The sequence below is a fragment of the Oncorhynchus tshawytscha genome, linkage group LG04, assembly GCF_018296145.1.
Source record: "Oncorhynchus tshawytscha isolate Ot180627B linkage group LG04, Otsh_v2.0, whole genome shotgun sequence".
Lineage (NCBI taxonomy): Eukaryota > Metazoa > Chordata > Actinopteri > Salmoniformes > Salmonidae > Oncorhynchus > Oncorhynchus tshawytscha.
In genome coordinates this window covers 8,934,776-8,947,722 of record NC_056432.1, presented here as the reverse complement: position 1 = coordinate 8,947,722, position 12,947 = coordinate 8,934,776, and the positions used below count along the sequence as shown (strand labels likewise).

Here is a 12,947-nt window from a genome sequence, read left to right as displayed (position 1 = left end):
CATAAACATCAGTAAAGCCCTTGCTAGCTAACTAGCTAGTTAGCTAACAAGCGCTGGCCTAATATCTCGACATAGTTCACTATTTTTACCAGACAAGCGATTTGATAATTCGGGTATATAACGTTAGCAAGCTAGTTAACTACCTAATACTCGGGCTCGGGGCCTACCTACTAAGCGAGCAAAACGTACAGTAGTAACGTTAGCAAGTGGCAACGATGATAAACATGACGAGGAGAGAAACTAGCTAACGTTAACTGGCTACGTCGGTTAAGCTTAATAAACAACGCGACTTTAGTTTTGAGAATTGGTATATGAACATCAAACATTTATTGATAGTTTACATCACCATTTACCTTGTGATTTTTTTTTTTTTGTGTTTTTTTTTCTGTTTGTTGCTACGCTAGGTTGTCCTGGTCTGTGTGTCTCTCTAGCTCCCCCTTTCTTCTCTCTCTTGCTGCTCCTCCAACGGACCTCCGTTCTTGACTTGCCAGCTAACGTTAGCCGTCCAGCTAAACTAGCAGTCAACAATAATCTGGGTTGGGCAGATTCTTTCTTCTTCCGTCATACGGCGAGGTTGAATGTTTGAACGGAAGTATATTGGGGACACATTCGTTCGGTTTGAGTTTCTGTCCGTCTAAACCGACATGAATAAATCTGTGGCCAATTTCGCTTGTTATATGTGTGTGGGGAGGGGGGTTTAAAAAAAAAAATAAAAAAAAATCCAAAAATATGACGATTGTTGCGGTGAGACTTCTCTCTTAGAACAAAATGCCGACCGGAAGTGCCGCCGTCGGAGTGACCTCCATCGGCGCCAAAACGAGATGCCAAGTTTGAAGGAATCACCAGTGTGTGGCGCACGATAAACAAACCTGAAACAAACCCACAATCTATTTTAAATAATTGAACGTAAGTGTTTATAGATGACTATAGCACTGTTTGACAGCATGCCCCTGGCAGTCATCTACTAAACATCCTGGAATGTGTCATTTCAGATCATAGGTCGCAAGATACATGAGACAAGAAAAGATAACGTTATGGGCAGGGATTTAAAACTCTCTGGGAATCCTCCAATGTAAAATCTTTGAATTCGGCGCATTTTTTTTATGTTAAAATGATTTCACTCAATTTCATTCTTTGAATGATTTCCCAGGGGGTTTTCACTCCCATATCCCTGTTTCCATTTCCACCCCTGGTTATGGGTGATAGTGGAATGAAGGACCTTTTGTTCTTGTTGGGAATCAGTTGTATTGTTTTGTTGAATCTGGTGTGTTAACTTTAGGCTGTGACAAAAGCCCGCATGCCAATTTCTCAGGGCAGGCTTGAAGAACACTAGCTAGGCCTACATGAAGAATGTTTGCATAATTGTTTATATTTGTTATAATAGGCCTATGAAAACAATGTCATCGCATGAGGCCTGACAGTGCAGTGTGCACAAACATTATTCCATCTGTGATAAAGTGGAAGTTCTTCAACGACTGAGGCGCAAACTCATAACCCTCAGCATAGGCCCACTCAAGAGGCATCATCAATAGGTCTACCACTGACCCAGAAAAAACAAGGCATTTCTGGATCCGGGGCAACAGCAGGCCTACTTCTAGGTCTCAGGATGCACTTATAGGCTTCTGTTACTAGGCCCACACATCCATCATTGGCCGACCCTCCATATGCTCTTTCTATTTTCAAAAGATTCAAATTTAAAGGCATATGCCCTGGAAATGTAAGCAGTGTCTAACTGTGTTACAAAGTGGTGATAACACATTGACTTTCTATAGTGTGCCAAGAGTTTCCCCTTTGTTTACGGCCATACCAGGCTGAATATGCCCGATATTGGAGGCTAAGCAGCAGGGTCGAGCCTGGTTAGTCGGGCCTGCTTTGATTGGAGACCGCCTGTGAATACCAGGTGCTGTTAGCTTTTTGGCCAGTAGAGTGCATTCTTGTATTAACTAACGGAATTTCAGCAGAGGGCAGCTTTTATTTAGCAGTAATATAATGTATTTTTATTTTACTAAATGTAGCCAGTATGTGCTTAATTCCCCATCCTAATATGATCAAAATAAATTATGTAATGTGGCCGCTGTCCACTAAAGGTGGTGCTGATTGTTGTGCTGTCACTGATTGCGTTGGTCAACTTGGTTATGTTAGTCTATCTCCCTTAACATTTTTGTCAGGATTCTATGTCCTTTATTTTTTTTAACTATGAATCTGTCAATCTCTATGTAAAGGTTTTTGTATTTCTGTGTATTTGACAGTCTCTCAATTGAATTAATTGAGCAATCAAATATTGAATTAGAATGTCATAAGAGGAAATGCTGGCGCAGGGAGGGAATAGCAGCATCTTGGAGCCTTCCTTCCCTGTGTTGATGTGTAGTGAGTTGCTGGCTCACATAGCGCCTGCATTGGTTTCACTCAGCTCACACGGGGAGGAAGTAGAAGGAGGAAGCGCGCAGAGATGAAGGAGAAGCATAGAGATAGATAGAGGACACATCTTTGCATCCATGCCATTATAGCGTCGGCGTCAGTGGGCAGCGCCATTGAGGCTATCTCCATTTTGAAGTAGTCAATTATCTTCTTCAAGATTGGCTGATCCCTCCTTTTCTGCCAATGAAGTTGGAAGTCCCACCCTGTTGACTACATTAAAATGGTGGAAACGCTTATTGGCGCTGCCCATGCTAACATGGCCTTTTGGCCACTAGAGGCCTCTATCATTCTTTATGAGGAGAAGCTACTTGTGAGCAACTTATACCCTGACTGGCTGGGCTACATTGGTTTCAGGAGGGGGAAGCATTTTGGAGCCTTCCTTCCCTGTGTTGATGTGTTGTAAATACTTGTGCCCTTAGTGGCTGGTCAGCTGCATTGACTTCACTTAAGTCATGCAAGGAGGAAGGAGGAGCCTTATGGTGATAGGAAAGTATCCAATCGGAAGGTGTGATTACTGCAAGGAAACAGAGACAGTGGAACATGTGCTGATACAGTGTGGGGCCCAATATGAGAGGGAAAGAGAGAGACTGAGATCCTGTTTGAGGGTGGGGATACAGGAATTAAGTTTAAAGGGCATACTGAGTAGAACATCGTAACGAAAAAAGTGTGGGCAGCATGAGAGGGAAAGAGAGAGACAGATACGGTGTAGTCAGTATTAGAGGGAAAGAGAGAGATTGATACAGTGTGGGCAGTATGAGAGGGAAAGAAAGAGACTGAGATCCAGTATGAGGGAGAAGTGGCTACAGGAATTTAAGGAGAACATCGTAAAAATATATATAATAATAATTAAAATGGGGCTTGCAGGTAGGCTTTAGCCCCTCCCTGTCTCTGGTCTCTCAATGTGTTCCAGTACCTCAGAGACCCCTGGATCACCCCCCCCAACCGGTCTCTGGCCCACACTCTAGTACAGTTTGTAGCAGTAATGCACCATAACGTTGAATGCCAACCGCCGATAAAACCACAGAAGGAGAAGAAGCAGCAGCAGAGGAGCTGTGCGCATGGAGGTAGGAGGAGGGAGTTAGTTGCCAACAAGACAAGTTATTTTATGGCACAGGTTTTTGTGTACCACTTGGAGAGGGAACCTCTCAGTCAAAGAGAAGATGTTGGATAAATTACAACACTTTGGTGGCGGACAAAACTTAATTTGACAAGAGTGAGGATGAATTGGCTGCGGTGGGAGGTGTGGTGAAGATGGCCTAGGTTGAGCCTCTTCCCAATGATGATGAAGAGGATTCTGGCCCAGTGGGAGTGAAGTTTTTTGGAGAGAATGGATCCTTGCCTTCTGGCGGATCCATATGTGATGTCAGGTTGGGTTGAGAAGAGGTTGTGGACTGTTGAGTCAGGGAAAGTAACTCGAAGTGGACTCATGATGATTTCTTGTGTCTTCTGTGCAGAGGGAGCGGGCGCTCCAAACCACACAACTAGGGACAAGAACTGTGACTTGCTTTGCTCTCCGGAGCAGGGCGCCATTTAAAGGAATGTTAACTGGAGTGGCGTTAAGTGTTGAGGAGGATCAACTGAAATGGAAGATTCCCGGTGTATGTGACTTCCACCGTTTGGTGCGACGCAGACCAGGTGGAGAGCGTGCTGTAACAGAGAAGACACTGTCTGTTCGGCTGATGATCCAGAGTCTTTACCCAACCAAGTCAAGGATGTGTCAATTATCCTGTGAGAGCTGTTGTCCCGAACCCATTACGGTGTTTTAGGTGCCAAGTTTATGGTCATGTAGCAGCAGTGTGTAGGAGGGAGATTCCTAGATGTGAGAAGTGTGCAGGAGGGCATGAGACAAAGGAATGTGTAGTATTGGTGGAAAAAGTTGTGTGTGTAAACTGTAGGGGTACCCATGGTGCTGGAGATCAGAGGTGTGCAGTGAGAGAAGGGCAGGTTGAGGTTGCCAAGATCAGAGAAGTACAGAAGGTGTCGTATGCTGAGGCAGTGAAGAGAGTAGTAGAGGAAGATGGTTCCAGGGTGAGGGATTCTGAGAGGATCCCTGTGAGTTGGCCGAGGCCAATAGCGAGTGATAGGAATAATGTCTTCAGTAAGTTTGGTTTCTTAACGTCATAGCCATGGTTATTAACTGTACCACAGAAATGTAATCGAATATAGATGTTGTGGTGGCTGCTGCAGAGAAATACTTGAGATTACCAGATTTTACTGCAGAAGAGTTACAGGGGGTAGTGGTAGTGTTCTGTCCTCCCAGGCTGTTGGCCTGATGTAGGATTAGATAGGGTTAAATAGTGGAATGGAGTGGTGTTTTAATGAGGATTAGATATGATTAAAAAGTGGAATGGAGTGGTGTTTTTATAAGCATTAGATAGGGATAAATAGTTGAAAGGAGTGGTGTTTGTATGAGGATTAGATAGGGATAAATAGTGGAATGGAGTGGTGTTTTAATGAGGATTAGATAGGGCTAAATAGTGGAATGGAGTGGTGTTTTAATGAGGATTAGATAGGGATAAATAAATGGAGTGGGGTTTTAGTGGAATGGGATAAATAGTGGTGTGGTGTTTTGATTTAGATGAGGATTAGATAGATAGGGATAAATAGTGGAGGATTAGATAGGGATAAATAGTTGGAGTGGTGTTTTAATGAGGATTAGATAGGGTTTTAATAGTGGAATGGGAGTGGTGTTTTTATAAGCATTAGATAGGGATAAATAGTGGAATGGAATGAGGATTAGATGGTGATAGGGAAAATTGGTTTTTAATGAGGATTAGATAGGGATAAATAGTGGGAATGGGGTGGTGTTTTAATGAGGATTAGATAGGAAAGGATAAAGATAGGGTAAATAGTGGAATGGGGTGGTGTTTTAATGAGGATTAGATAGGGATAAATAGTTGAAAGGAGTGGTGTTTTAATGAGGATTAGATAGGGATAAATAGTTGAAAGGAGTGGTGTTTGTATGAGGATTAGATAGGGTTAAATAGTGGAATGGAGTGGGGTTTAAATGAGGATTAGATAGGGATACATAGTTGAAAGGAGTGGTGTTTTAATGAGGATTAGATAGGGTTAAATAGTGGAATGGAGTGGGGTTTTCATAAGCATTAGATAGGGTTAAATAGTGGAATGGGGTGGTGTTTTAATGAGGATTAGATAGGGATAAATAGTTGAATGGGGTGGTGTTTTGATGAGGATTAGATAGGGATAAATAGTTGAAAGGAGTGGTGTTTTAATGAGGATTAGATAGGGATAAATAGTGGAATGGGGTGGTGTTTTAATGAGGATTAGATAGGGATAAATAGTGGAATGGGGTGGTGTTTTAATGAGGATTAGATAGGGATAAATAGTGGAATGGAGTGGTGTTTTAATGAGGATTAGATAGGGATAAATAGTGGAATGGGGTGGTGTTTTAATGAGGATTAGATAGGGATAAATAGTGGAATGGGGTGGTGTTTTTTTACGACGGCTAATAGTTTTTGTATTACCAAGTATAATTGATTGTACAGTAGGTGGCGGCATGCACCTCTTACGCTTGTTTGCGGATCGCCATAATACCATAGAAGAAGAAAAGGAAGAAGAAGAAGATGCAGGGGAAAAAGAGCAGCATCTCGGAACCTTCCTTCCCTGGGGTTTTCTAATTTGGGCAAAAATCCGTGCTCTCTCATCCGTTACCCAGAAACCGATAGGTAGTCGAGGAGTGTGTTAATTAATTTCAGTAGGGAAACGGAAGACGGTCCATCCCTCCTCAATAGCGTCCTTTTGGCGAGGAAGCACAAATGTATCCTAACTGAGTCCTTCATGGAAGAGTTTTGAAATCTGCCATACCCCCTTTGAATCAGCTATTGGTTTCTCAAAGGAGAAAAGCATGCAAACATTTAAAAACCATATGCTACTTATGATATATGAAACCATATACTACTTATGATATGCTACTTATATGATATGAAATGATATGCTACCTATGATATGAAATTAAATGCTACCTATGATATGAAATGATATGCTACTTATGATTTGAAATGATATGCTACCTATGATATGAAATTAAATGCTACCTATGATATGAAATGATATGCTACTTATATGATATGAAATGATATGCTACCTATGATATGAAATTAAATGCTACCTATGATATGAAATGATATGCTACTTATGATTTGAAATGATATGCTACCTATGATATGAAATTAAATGCTACCTATGATATGAAATGATATGCTACTTATGATTTGAAATGATATGCTACTTATATGATATGAAATATGCTACTTATGATATGAAATGATATGCTACTTATGATTTGAAATGATATGCTACTTATCCCTTTATCTATAAAATGTCTAGCACAACTAGCTAAATTAGTTTCATCACTTTATACATTCATTTTGAGATTCCACTCTTGACTCCATTTGCCTGATGACGTGTGATTGGAGGAGAGTCATTTCATACAAGCGCATTTCCATCCACTTTCCCTCCACTAACCAGGTTTCCATCCACTTTCCCTCCACTAACCAGGTTTCCATCCACTTCCCCTCCACTAAACAGGTTTCCATCCAACCTTTTTATGCAAATAAAGTACGTCCGATTAAATAACTTCCTGCCTGATGGAAAAAGCTAATTTGTCGGTAAACTTTCCAAAACAAAATATGCTAGACAAGGTGGGATCTTTTTGTGTTGGTAAAACTAATTATGCGAGAAATGTCCGTGGAAACGCTTTTATGAGCAAATATTGACATAATAACCATCATATGGAAGTAGGCTTGGAGTCACAGGATGACATGTTGTGTGGTTCTCCCACTACGTCTCGAACCGAAGTTTATTAGGCTACAGATGAAAGTTATGATGAACCTCCCAGGGTGGTGAAAGTGAAAGAGGATAAGCTCGATGCTCCTTTCCAATAAATATGGAGGGTTTATTCTGGTGACATGATCATCAATCCTTGGCTGCCGTTCAGCAAATATAAATAATCTTACTATTTTGTCCATAATAATCTCATCACGTAGGCCAAGTCATTCCATGGAGGGTTGCTGGTTCATCTTCTCCTCCTTCTTCTTCTTTTTCTTCTCCTCCTTCTTCATTTGGCAAATCGCAACCAACTGGCAGGTGTGTACACCGCCACCTACTGTACTGGAGTGTGAGGCTGGTCACGACCTATCTATACCCACATATTCTCTTAACTAACCCTGAATTTCTAATAAAATAAAATAATTCCCTACAAATCTCACTACGACATCACTCCCACCCAAAATTACCACCCTCTCCCCTTTCCCGTCCAACCTCTCTGACCCTATCAAACAACCTCTCCCTTTCTACATCATACATTTCACAATATAAAAATACATGATCAACCATTTCCTCTACCATACATCCATTACACATTCCAGGACCATGTTTCCCTATCAATTTCATAGATGAATTCAATCTCATATTCCTGATATCATCCTATACAACATATCCTCCTCCCTTCTGTTCCCATTACATGACACCATCTCCCGTGCAGATTTCATTGTACAATAAAATGTCTGCCCTTACTACTTTCATCCCATTGTCTCTGCCAGCAATCTAACCCATTTTCCAGAGTCAATGTTTTCATTTCCTCTCTACCCAACTGCACCCTTATATCCACAATATTCTTTCTCACTGCTCTTTCTGCTATTATATCAACCGTATCATTTCCATTCTCCTGTATGAGCCGGAATCCAATAGAACTGAATTTCAATACCATGTCTTTGTAACCCAAACAACAGCATCATTATTTCTACCCATAAATCCTCACGTTCTGACGTTCCTGATCTTAAACTACACTAAACTGATGCAGAGTCCCAACATATTACTAGTCTTCTTGATTGTGCCTCCTCTATCCATTGGACTCCAACAATTATAGCAACCGTTTATGGTGAATATACAGATAAATCATTTGTTAGTCTCTTGCATAGATTAATATAGAAATCAGGAATGAATACACCTGCTCCTGTCTTCCCAATCATGAGATCATTTGAACCATCTGTATACACTGCAAGACAAGAATAAAACGTATTACTACTATAATGACCCACTATTGTTCCTACATTATCTTCTTCACACCACTGTTTCTTTTCTTCTGTCAGGCTCAGATCAACATGTGGTCTTGTATAAAACTTGTATAAAACCACAGAGGCACATTTCCTATTGCCACAGATGGCCTTATAATAACATCTCTGAGTCCATATTCATCAACCCTTTTTCCAATCTCCGGGCCAAAACCTCTCTTTTGATATTGTTCATATTCCCAGCACCCTTCCAGTACTGTCAGTATATGATGGTCTACCATACTACCCTTCAATCCAGTATGCCAGGGCTGGCTTAACTCTTCTAAGGGATAGTGGCATTTACCCAGTATCTACGTGTGAAGCCTCAACCGGTATAGTTTTAAATGCACCACCGCACATCCTGAATGCACTCGCTTGCATCCTATACTATTGACATCACTTCCTTCATTGGCAAAGCTTTGGTCCTCTCAGTACTAACTTTAACGAATGCATCAAGGCTGGTTCTTCATTTTCTGAATCCACTCTGGTGTGGACTTAATATACCCCTATGTCCCAGATAATACATCAATCTGCCTACAATCCTGCTGGATTTAGGTTTTTCCTTTCAATTAAGACCTAAACAACCAGGTGAGGGGAATTCCTTACTAATTAGTGACCTTAATTCATCAATCAAGTACAAGGGAGGAGAGAAAACAGACAACCGGCCCTCCGTGGAATGAGATTGACACGTGCTGTAGGCTATACCTGCACTGTATCTGTTAGCTGATAGCTAAGGTACGTGTCATACCAAAGTGGGAACATTCGCTACAGCTTAAAACACTTCCTTTTTTGTGCGACAACACCATCAGCTGAAAATATGATGGAAACCCATTTCACATATTTTTTTAACAGGTACATTTTCTATTTGTTTATTTTATTTAACCTTTATTTAACTAGGCAAGTCAGTTAAGAACAAATTCTTATTCACAATGACGGCCAAACCTTAACCACGCTGGGCCAATTATGTGCCGCCCTATGGGACTCCCGATCACAGCTGGTTGTGATACAGCTCTGGATCGAACCCGGGTCTGTAGTGATGCCTCTTGGCTTGCGATGCAGTGCCTTAGACCGCTGCGCCACTCGGTCCCCAAAAGTGATTTTTATGTGCATGTCATCATGCACAGCCTTATATCGGCAAAAAGACAGTTTGATGGAAACACATCTCTGGTGGGAAAGTGTGCAGCCTGTTTTTAATGAGATTTGTGAATATTCACGTTAACGTCTGTCACCAATTGGATGGAAACCTAGCTCATGAAACCACTGGCATGTGCTGTGTGCCTTTTAGAATGTTTTTTCTTGTTTTTTCTTCATTCCCCCTACATGCTGGGTTCTTAACACCTCTATCGAGACTCCCACTGGGAGGAGGAGGAAGACGCATATTCAAGGAGGAAGGAGTAGCATCCTGGAAGGAGGGACATGTATATATGAAATATATATGTCAAAAATGTGATGTGAAAATATATACTTCCACACTATGAGGTTGGTATAATACTGTGAAATTGTGAAAATTATGATAATGCCCTTTTCGTGTTTAATTGTTATTATTTTTATTTCACCTTTATTTAACCAGGTAAGCTAGTTACTAGAATTGACAGATGTGGAAAATGAAAAACCCAGTGGAATATCAGAATTTCTGTCTGACAGGCCCAGTGGGCAGCGGCTGTAGAGTTCTGCCTGATAGGCCCAGTGGGCAGCGGCTGTAGAGTTCTGCCTGACAGGCCCAGTGGGCAGCGGCTGTAGAGTTCTGTCTGACAGGCCCAGTGGGCAGCGGCTGTAGAGTTCTGCCTGACAGGCCCAGTGGGCAGCGGCTGTGAGGCCCAGTGGGCAGCGGCTTCTGCCTGATAGGCCCAGTGGGCAGCGGCTGTAGAGTTCTGCTGACAGGCCCAGTGGGCAGCGGCTGTAGGCCCAGTGGGCAGTTCTGCCTGACAGGCCCAGTGGGCAGCGGCTGCCTGACAGGCCCAGTGGGCAGAGTTCTGCCTGACAGGCCCAGTGGGCAGCGGCTGTAGAGTTCTGCCTGAGTGGGCAGGCCCAGTGGGCAGCGGCTGTAGAGTTCTGCCTGACAGGCCCAGTGGGCAGCGGCTGTAGAGTTCTGCCTGACAGGCCCAGTGGGCAGCGGCTCTGCCTGATAGGCCCAGTGGGCAGCGGCTGTAGAGTTCTGCCTGATAGGCCCAGTGGGCAGCGGCTGTAGAGTTCTGTCTGACAGGCCCAGTGGCCTGCAGCCCAGTGGGCAGCGGCTGTAGAGTTCTGCCTGACAGGCCCAGTGGGCAGCGGCAGTAGAGTTCTGCCTGACAGGCCCAGTGGGCAGCGGCTGTAGAGTTCTGCCTGACAGGCCCAGTGGGCAGCGGCTGTAGAGTTCTGCCTGACAGGCCCAGTGGGCAGCGGCTGTAGAGTTCTGCCTGACAGGCCCAGTGGGCAGCGGCTGTAGAGTTCTGCCTGACAGGCCCAGTGGGCAGCGGCTGTAGAGTTCTGCCTGACAGGCCCAGTGGGCAGCGGCTGTAGAGTTCTGTGATAGGCTGACAGGCCCAGTGGACAGCGGCTGTAGAGTTCTGCCTGACAGGCCCAGTGGGCAGCGGCTGTAGAGTTCTGCCTGACAGGCCCAGTGGGCAGCGGCTGTAGAGTTCTGCCTGACAGGCCCAGTGGGCAGCGGCTGTAGAGTTCTGCCTGACAGGCCCAGTGGGCAGCTGGCCCAGTGGGCAGCGGCTGTAGAGTTCTGCCTGACAGGCCCAGTGGGCAGCGGCTGTAGAGTTCTGCCTGACAGGCCCAGTGGGCAGCGGCTGTAGAGTTCTGCCTGACAGGCCCAGTGACAGGCCCAGTGGGCCCAGTGGGCAGCGGCTGTAGAGTTCTGCCTGACAGGCCCAGTGGGCAGCGGCTGTAGAGTTCGGCTGTGGGCAGCGGCTGTAGAGTTCTGCCTGACAGGCCCAGTGGGCAGCGGCTGTAGAGTTCTGCCTGATAGGCCCAGTGGGCAGCGGCTGTAGAGTTCTGCCTGATAGGCCCAGTGGGCAGCGGCTGTAGAGTTCTGCCTGACAGGCCCAGTGGGCAGCGGCAGTAGAGATCTGTCTCATTTTTATTTTTTATTTCACCTTTATTTAACCAGGGAGGCTAGTTGAGAACAAGTTCTCATTTACAACTGCGACCTGGCCAAGATAAAGCATAGCAGTGTCAACAGACAACAACACAGAGTTACACATGGAGTAAACAATAAACAAGTCAATAACACAGTAGAAAAAAAGAAAAAAAGAGTCTATATACATTGTGTGCAAAAGGCACGAGGAGGTAGCCGAATAATTACAATTTAGCAGACTAACACTGGAGTGATAAATGATCAGATGGTCATGTGCAGGTAGAGATACTAGTGTGAAAAGAGCAGAAAAGTAAATAAATATAAACAGTATGGGGATGAGGTAGGTAAATTGGGTGGGCTATTTACCGACGGTTAGCTGCTCAGATAGCAGATGTTTAAAGTTGGTGAGGGAGATAAAAGTCTCCAACTTCAGCGATTTTTGCAATTCGTTCCAGTCACAGGCAGCAGAGAACTGGAAGGAAAGGCGGCCAAATGAGGTGTTGGCTTTAGGGTTGATCAGTGAGATACACCTGCTGGAGCGCGTGCTACGGGTGGGTGTTGCCAAAGCTGTTTGAAAAGTCTGCCTGAAATGTCAGCCTTTTTGGGTGGGATGGAGCTTTGACCTGCCTGGTGACATCACCAAATAGACCAAATTAGTTAATAGACCAAAAATAAATAGTTCCAAACCTCTCTGCCAATAATACCTAGTTTTGAGTTTTCCCCTCCTTACTCAGACCACTCCCAGACAGTCCCAGCAAAGTTATAGCTTGAGAAATTGCTCTTTGCTAATTGAAAACAATCACAGTAAGGTACTTAATTGTTACCCAGAAATAATTTGATATGAAAAAAAATAAAAATAATTAAAACGGCTGCATTTGACCTTTAAATATATTTTAGAAAAATATGTTAGGCCAATTTTAAATATTGCATGTATCCTTAAAATGCACCCAAATATATATTTGAAATCATTTTTTTGTATGGGAGTTCACACTGACAACAAGCTGCTGTTTTTTAGGCTGAATCAAATACACTGAATCGCTTTAGAATATTGAGGTTTACTGAGGAGCGTTTGAAAATCAAGTGAAGAAGCAGTTATAAACATGTCCTCAAGATGTCAGCAAAACCCCAATTTATTCACATGTGTCAAAGCAACGGTCTAATCAGTTCCTGATTAATTTGGGCCTTACTTACACACTCCAACAGAACCACATTGTGATGTGGCACCTCCAGTTTCTCCCCTTCACATGACCATATGTCATATATTGTACATTTGGGATACGTGTTGAGTGGGAATCTACACTCTGATATTAGAAACCACACTCTGTTACAGGCTTATGTTCATATCAATTTCATTCTGTAGCTGCATGAATTACACTTTGTGATTGGTGATGAGTATT

The 12,947-nt window shown here is 43.4% G+C and overlaps 1 protein-coding gene across 1 annotated transcript in view; it reads right to left on the bottom strand.

The window, feature by feature from the left end:
• Window positions 1-689, bottom strand: part of LOC112246661 (nipped-B-like protein A) — a 48,104-nt gene extending 47,415 nt beyond the window's left edge. Inside the window, exon 1 of the mRNA XM_042320281.1 lies at window positions 354-689. The gene's annotated coding sequence lies outside the window, so the exon portion shown is untranslated. The remainder of the gene's footprint in view (window positions 1-353) is intronic.
• Between the last annotated feature and the right edge of the window lie 12,258 nt (window positions 690-12,947).